Consider the following 9,107-nt stretch of genomic DNA (forward strand, 5'->3'; position numbering starts at 1 on the left):
CAAATCCATATAGACAAAGTTGACCAATGGTTGCCAGAGGCAGGAGAAAGGGGATTGATTTATGTGCCCTGACTGGAGATCAACCTCACAATATTGGCATATGGGGATAACACTTTAAGGAACTAAATTACCCAGCCAGGGCTTATATCTCAATTTAAAAATCAATATAATGACCTAATTGTAACTTAGGTTAAAAATATAAGGAATGTAACTTACATGTATTTCGATGTTTGCTTGGGCACAACTACCTAGGTGACTGGGAGACACATGCATTAGCCCAATGCCTGTATCTCTATGTAGCACCACCTGTAACTTCCACAAATATGAATACAGGTGGGCTGTATTGGTGACTTGAGAGAGAGAGAGAGAGAGAGAGAGAGAGATTGCAGACTTTTTCTATGCAGGTTGATAGATTTAACTATATACACCCAAGAAGGTGACAAACATTAATATTCCAAATGTATAAAGAGCTCTTAGAGATCACTGAAGTGACAGAAATTGGTACCATGTTGTTCTGAAATGTGAAAAAGAGTTGGTAAAGTTTAAAACAAAAAACATTATTTCTTCACTTTACCCAGTAATTGCAAACCAAGAATGTTCTGTGGATTTTAAAGCTATGCTAAAAATACACTGTATTTATATTTACGATGCAGTTAGATTTCAGGATCAGACAATACAGGTAGATTTTTTTTTTTTTTTTGTATTTTTCTGAAGCTGGAAACGGGGAGGCAGTCAGACAGACTCCCACATGCGCCCAACCAGGATCCACCCGGCACGCCCACCAGGGGGTGATGCTCTGCCCATCCGGGGCGTAGCTCTGTCGCAACCAGAGCCACTCTAGCGCCTGGGGCAGAGGCCAAGGAGCCATCCCCAGCGCTGGGCCATCTTTGCTCCAATGGAGCTTCGGCTGCGGGAGGGGAAGAGAGAGACAGAGAGGAAAGAGAGGGGGAGGGGTGGAGAAGCAGATGGGCACCTCTCCTGTGTGCCCTGGCCGGGAATCGAACCTGGGACTTCCGCACACCAGGCCGACGCTCTACCACTGAGCCAACTAGCCAGGGCCAGACTCAGCCATTCTTGCCCCTCCATTATTGCGAGAATTGAAATACCTTTTTCAAAGTAATGCCACCTTGTTGCACTGTTGAGAATCATTGATCTACTGCTTTAATTAATGTTTATCCAGCGTTTGCCTGAAGTCAAGAGGCATTTTTCATAATAGAAAAGATATACTTCTTTCCCTAAAGCAATTAATTTTCTAAAAGGCAAATTCAGAGATGCTTTTATGACTCCAATAAGTGCAAACCTAGAGCTAAACTATACATTGTGTTCAGTGTACCTACAGATGTTGCAGAGAATGGGCAATGTAATGGAAAAATTAAAGGGTTGTGAGTGGAAACAGCACTATGAAGCACATGAGTTCCAAATTACTCACCAAAAAGGCTGTATGCATTTATTTCCAAGAAACCTTACTAACACTATTCTTGATAATATTTGCTATCTGATACATGAGCAACATTGTCTGGTTTTCATTTATATTTCTTTTTTTTTTTTTTTCAAGTGAGAGGTGAGAAGGCAGAGACAGACTACTGCATGCTCTCTGACTGGGCTCCCTATGGTAAGCCCCTACGAGGCAATACTCTGCCAGGCTGGGCCACAACTCTGTTGCTCAGCAACTGTGCTATTTTAGTGCCTGAGGTCAAGCCATGGAGGCATCCTCAGAGCCCTGGGCCAACTTTGCTCAAACTATTCAAGCTACGACTATGGGAGGGGAAGAGAGAGAGAGATGGGGGGAAGTGAGAAGCAAATGGTCGTTTCTCCCCTGTGCCCTGACTGGGAATCAAACCTAGGACTTCTACACGCCAGGCCAATGCTCTACCATTAAGCAATCGGCCAGGGTTTTTTTAAACTGTCTTTTTTATTATTATTCTTTTTTGAGAGGAGAAAGAGAGAGAACAGGGAGGAGCAGGAAGCATCAACTCTCATATACCTTGACCAGGCAAGTGCATGGGTTTTGAACCACTGACCTCAGCATTTCAGGTCGATACTTGATCCACTGTGCCACCACAGGTCAGGCATATTTCTTGAATTTTGAGAGTGAATACTTTTTTATATATATATTTACTGACTGCTTGCATTTCTTCCTATTTTCTTAACAATTTTCTATGGGAGTTTCTGTCACTTTGGTGATCTCTAAGAGTTCCTTATACATCTGGAATATTAATGTTTGTCGCCTATTATGTCAATATTTTTCTTGGGTGCATATAGTTGAATTTGTCAACCTGTATAGGAAAAACCTGGACAGTTATTCAACAACATGGTTAAAGAATATACCTCTGAGCCTGACCAGGTGGTGGCGCAGTAGATAAGAGCATCAGACTGGGATGTGGAAGACCCAGGTTTGAAACACTGAGGTCTCTGGCTTGAGCGTGGGATCATAGACATGACCCCATGGTCATCGGTTTGAGCCCAAAGGTCACTGGCTTGAGCCCAAGGTCGCTGGTTTGAGCAAGGGGTCACTTGCTCTGCTGTAGCCTCCCAGTCAAGGCACATAGAGAAAGTAGTCAATGAACAACTAAGGTGGTGCAACAAAGAGTTGATGCTTCTCATCTCTCTCCCTTCCTGTCTGTCTGTCCCTATCTGTCCTGTCTCTCTCGCTAATATATATATATATATATATATATATATATATATATATATACACACACACACACACATATATATATTTAAGTAATTGAGGGTGGTTTATATTTTCTTCTATCTGATTACCTGATTTTTCTAAACGTCTATAGAGTACATGTGATACTATTGTAGTAAGTTATGTAAGGAGCCTCAGCCAGTCAGCTCAGCTCGTTACAGCATTGTCTGGATACATCAAAGTCGTGGGTCCAATCCATGGTCAGGGCATATACAAGAATCAACCAATGACAACATGAATGAGTGAAACAATAAATCAATGTCTCTCTCTCTCTCTCTCTCTCTCTCTCTTTTCCTTCCTCTCTCTCTCTAAAAAGCAATACTGTACATAAATAATAAAAGAAAATAATCAACTAATGAATAGTTAAATAAGTGGAACAACAACAAATCAATGTTACTCTCTCATTCTCTTCCTTCCTCTCTCGCTAAAACCAATTAGAAAAATAAAATTTAAATTAAAAATAAGTTATGTAATGAAAACATAAAATAATTAGTTATCCTAAAATCAAATTTTTAATAAAAAGTTTTATAAGAACATGTGTTCTACCTCAATTGAGAAAAGCTATGCACCTTACATAGAGTTTCTCAAATGTTTTTATAACATTAGACGCTTTCAGCCTGACTAAGCAGTGGCGCAGTGGATAGAGCATCAGCCTGCGTTGCTGAGGACCCAGGTTTGGAACCCCAAGGTCGCTGGCTTGAGCACGGGCTCATCTGGCTTGAGTATAGGGTGGCCAGCTTGAGCCCAAAGGTCGCTGGCTTGAAGCCCAAGGTCGTTGGCTTGAGCAAGGGGTCACTGGCTCACCTGAATCCTCTCCCCCATCAAGGCACATATGAGAAGCAATCAGTGAACAACAAGGTGCTGCAACTATGAGTTGATGCTTCTCATTTTTCTTCCTTCCTGTTTGTCCTTGTCTGTCTGTCTCTCTTGCTCTAAAATAATAATAATAATAATAATAATAATAATAATAACAACAACATTAGATACTTTCAGAATCTGATAGGAGCCTCAGACACTTTCCCCTCAAAATTCAAATATACACCAAATGTAGTTTACAACATCTAAAGGTTAATTTATCCCTCTGAAGTCTTTCTGTGAACCAAGTTTTCCACTTGCCCTAACAACTCCATCTCAGTACTCCCAGTCCTAATGGATTACTCTTTTAGAAGTAGGGGGTAATCCTATACATCACTATCATCATTTTTATTAGAGAAAGAGGGGGGGGAGAGAGAGAGAGGGAGAGATAGAGAGAGAACAGGGGGAGGAGCAGGAAGCATCAACTCCCATATGTGCCTTGACCAGGCAAGCCCAGAGTTTTGAACCAGCGACCTCAGCATTCCAGGTCGACGCTTTATCCACTGTGCCACCACAGGTCAGGCCCATCACTATCATCATTTAACTCCTATTCCAATGTATATAATATATGGACCTATCACTGTCTGTCTGAGCCTACAGCAAGTTACAAAACACCCAAGTGATCAATGAAAGAAAATCATCCTGTGCCACCAGGTGCTGCTATTGCCAATGTAACTATTCAAGGTAACAGCACATTTTTATTTGTTGTTTTATTTTTTTACAGAGACACGGAGAGGGTCAGAGAGAGGGATAGATAGGGACAGACAGACAGGAACGGAGAGATGAGAAGCATTAATCATTAGTTTTTCGTTGTGCATTGCGACAGCTTTGTTGTTCATTGATTGCTTTCTCATATGTGCCTTGACCTTGGGCCTTCAGCAGACCAAGTGACCCCTTCTCAAGCCAGCGACCTTGGGTCCAAGCTGGTGAGCTTTTGCTCAAACCAGATGAGCCCGCGCTCAAGCTGGTGACCTCGGGGTCTTGAACCTGAGTCCTCAGCATCCCAGCCTGATGCTCTATCCACTGCGCCACCACCTTGTCAGGTGGTAACAGCACATTTTTAGAATGCTTTTGAAACAAAAGGATCAGAGCACGAAGCTTTATTAAATCTCAATACAGAACCTGTTTTACAGACAACAAACCAGGGTACAGGTCCATAGAAAGGATTGTTTACTGTAAGGTAACAGTTTAAAAAGAAAGAAAGAAAGCCTAGTGCAAAAAGAAACTACAAGCACCTACTAGCAGCCCTCCTGGTAAACAGGTTTCCCTTTTATTGTTGCCAACTAGGTCTCCATTTAACATTCCACTAAACAACTGGTGGCTTCCACAATTCCAAAATTACCCTTTTACGGCTCACTGGCTGCTTGGTCCTAGACCAGCAGTGGGTGTTTGTTTGTTTGTTTGTTTGTTTAATAAGGTTTTCCGTATCTGAAAATATTAAAACTTAAAATGTAAACCAAAATAATGTACAAACACAGTGGCCCCAAAGTTTTTCAGTAAAATCCCCTTGTTCCCTGTCTCTACCACACCTTTTCCAATTCTACTTTAATTACCATTTACTTTCCTCACAGCCAGCTACTCGACAGATTCTGGTTGAGAGCTTTGGGGAATCATTCTGTTAGGCTTCCAGGAGTTACAGAACTGGATAAGACAGTCTGCCCTTACATTCCGTAAGAGAATATGTAAATGAAGGGTAGCAGAATATTTGCCCCTTCGGTATTGAGGCAAGAGAGTAAAAGGCTAGGAAAATTCCTTGGCAAGTAGAATGAGGAAACTGAGGCAGCTGAATAAACTGAGAAATTTACAGCCAGATACAGAAAGTCACATCCCTAGAAATTACATCTAGGCCTCAGTTGTATTTCAGCTTCAAGTCCCAAAAAGCAACAAAACCAGGTGGACATTGTCAGAACTAACTGCAATAACTAATAACCCCCTGCCCTGGCACTAACAAATCAGTGGAGAACACACCCCCAGCACACCTGAAAGCTAATAAATATTCTATTGTAGCTCCCCTAAACTCCCAGCCTTTAAAAATCCTCAAAACAGCCTGACCAGAGGTGACACAGTGGATGGAGCATTGACCTGGTACACTGAGGTCCCAGGTTCAAAACCCCAAGGTCGCTGGCTTGAGCACAGAGTTACCGGTTTGAATGAGGGGTAATCAAAATGATTCCATGGTCACTGGCTTGAGCAAGGGGTCACTGGCTTTGCTTGAGACCCCTGGCCAAGACATGTATGAGTAGCGATCAATGAACAACTAAAGTGATACAACTACGAGTTAATTCTTCCCCCCTCTTTTTCTCTTGCAAAAAGAAAACAAACAAAAACTCAAAATAAAGGACCCAGCCTGAGCTCTACCTCCCAGGAACACCCCCCTTTTCCCTCTCCCTCTTCTTCCCCTACGTGTGCATCTCCTAAGTTCTATAGGTCCCCAAGAGACTTGCAACCAGGAAAGCAATGGGCAGTTCCAGTTCATCCTGGGCTAAACCCCCTGACCCCTTTTCTCTGACTTCCCAGTGTTGGCTCATTTCTTTCCCATAAGATTTCTAAGGAGCCAAAGCAACCTCTCCTAGGTTCTCTACTGTAGCTTCTGTCCTAGGCCATTCCTGTTTCACTACCCCCAACTTTAATAAGCCTACTCTCAAAGTCACCTGACTTGTGTTGTGCAATTTTTCCTGCACAAAGGAAAAAAACTAGATGCTAGTTCCTCGTACCCTTTCTGGTAACAGTATAAGGATTATTTTCAAGCTGAAGGCAACTGAGAAGCAGATACAAGAAAAGCTCCAGCCTGACCAGGTGGTGGCGCAGTGGATAGAGCATCAGACTGGGACGCAGAGGACCCAGGTTCAAAACCTCAAGGTCACCAGCTTGAGCGTGGGTTTATCTGGTTTGAGCAAGGCTCACCAGCTCGGACCCAAGGTTGCTGGCTTGAGCAAGGGCTCACTTGCTCTGCTGTAGCCACCCCGCCCCCTGTCAAGGCACATATGAGAAAGCAAGCAATGAACAATTAAGGTGCCACAAGGAATTGATGCTTCTCATCTCTCATCTCTCTCCCTTCTCTCCCTATCTGTCCCTCTCTGTCTCTGTCACAAAAACAAAACAAAAAAACCCAAACAAACCTCCATCCCCTATTTGTCTAAATGCAGGGCATACATTTTCAAAGGTGTCCCTCCTGATCTGCCTACCAAGAACAGAAGTCAATCCCAGGCGACAAAGTTAAACCATCATCAATGGAACCCTGACTGGGTGGAGCATCAAACCCCAGCCAGGGTACATGCAGAAATCAACCAGTGAGTGTATGGAGGGATGGAACAAGTTGATGTTTCTCTCCCTCTCTTTCTCTCCAGGATCAATAAAAAATTAATAAACCCTCACCATTGGAAAAGGCACTAATTTAAATCTGTATAACAAATCTTACTCATGTTTACCTTGCATTTTCTGGCCATCTCCTCATCACTGGCCTTCCTGACACCTTCCTTTCCTCTTTGTCTGAAGATGGAGCATAAATTGAATATCTAAGCCACCACTTCGAATTACTCATTTTCCCTAGGCATCTCACATGTATGCATGAGGTATACATGTTAATAAGCTTGTTTTTCTCATTAATCTGTCTTTTGTTACAGGGGTCACAGCCAAGCACTCAGAAGGGTAGAAGGAAAATTATTTTTTCCTCTTCTACATAAACAAATGACTAAAATACAATGAACTAAGGATTGTTACTGCTTAGCACTGAGAAATAACTGTCGAATTTGGCGGTGGAAGAAAGAAAAATTGATTAACTCAGCTTCAGTAGGTCACAGAGAGGCTTAATGGTGAATAGTGTTAGAGGAGATAATTGAGAGGATAGGACCACCAGTTGGCCTTTGAGCTGGACCAGGACAATCACCCCTTTCCCTGTCCTTGGAATGTATGTTCTGTTTACCATTCCCAGAAGTAGGAGCCAGTCCAAGGACATAGCCTTGAGAGTAAGGTGTACAGACTGTCTGGATAACATACATGACTGAGCCCAGCCCAGTTAAGACCTCTATATAAACTTTAAGATTCTGGTGAGCCGGTACAGATATCTACTTCTCTTGAGACCACCCAAGACAAGCCTCATTAAGTTCCCTTGCTTATTAAAACTGCTACCTACCTATCTGGAGCGGTCTGCCTTTTCTTCTGTCTCTCCCTGCTCTCCTTGTGGAAAGGGCAGTGGGGGTGAGGGTGCTGGTTTCAGATTTTACCCAGGAAGCTCTTGAGGTTACAAACCAACAAATAGCTAGACATACTGCAGGAGAAATAGCATGTCCCTGTGTATGAGACATTAAAAACAATACTGTATAGAGGTACATTCTGAACCCCATAGTGTAATGATGGGGTTCAGTACACTACTACCCCCAAATATGGCACTGTGGCATATTGAATATTTGAAGGAATGATAGGGGAACTTGAGTCGAAATTTTTAGCTTTAGTTGTAGTCAATAGGCTTAGTGCTTAATACTTAAATTTTAAGTCTTAATTGATGGGCTTAGGGATTACCTCATGTAATAGTTATTGTTCCAGGCAATGAAGCATTTGTTCAGAGGACTACAATCAGCAAGCAATTGACCATTTGTTGTCAGAGGACTGCTGCAATCAAAGTGGTGTCTGAAATGCCCAACCGGACCCTGACTTCATGAGACCTAGGAGCAACAAACCTTTTCCGTGTTTCAAACCCCTTACTTCTCCTTAAAGAAAAGGCCAACCTGAGATAGAATGTTTAAACAGTTATTAGGGTACAAACCTGCTCTCTTCTCAGATCGTTGGCCATCTGAATAAAGCACCCATAAAGACTCAATCCCTGTCTCTACTTATTTGACTGTGTACGTGACAGGCAGCACAAGTGATTTTTCCAGTTTCAGGAACACATGAAACAAAATTTGAGAAATGACAGATGCAAGAACTCTGACCTCCCCCTTCTCCCCTGAAACAGGTCATAAGACTCTGATGAGAGGTGCCCTTCCAATACCCAGAGCATTCTTATCTCCAAAGTGGAGGGATGCCAAGAGAAATCTGAACAAACAGGCTTTTCTTAGTTTTTCCAGATTACTGTTAGCTCATATTCCAATGTCCTATCACATTTTCCCACAACTTTCCACTCATCAAATTTAGCATAAGAACACTCTGTTTTAACCATGTTTTCAGGTGTTAAGTCCTTATCAAGGTTCCCATGTCACTTAAAACTTAAATAAGTCTGTATGCTTTTCTCTTGTTAATATCTTTTATTACAGAGCTCCAGCCAAGAACCTAGAAGGGTAAAAGAAAAAAAGGTATTTTCCTGCTCTGGTCAGATAGCTAGGTTGGTTAGAGCATGGTCCCAATATGTAAGAGTTGCCAGGTCAGGGCACATATGGAAACAGTCAATGTTTCTGCCTCTCTCTCTTTCTCTCTCTGAAATTAATAAGTAAAAAAATAATAATTTTTTTAAAAAGATATTTTCCTGCCCTACAGTAGCAAAAAGCACCAGGAGCCTAGGGTTATAAACCTGGAAAGACAAACAGGGCCTGGGTTAGATATGGAGAGTTCAACATAATGATGATTT

This window comes from Saccopteryx leptura, chromosome 3 (assembly GCF_036850995.1).
Source record: "Saccopteryx leptura isolate mSacLep1 chromosome 3, mSacLep1_pri_phased_curated, whole genome shotgun sequence".
NCBI lineage: Eukaryota > Metazoa > Chordata > Mammalia > Chiroptera > Emballonuridae > Saccopteryx > Saccopteryx leptura.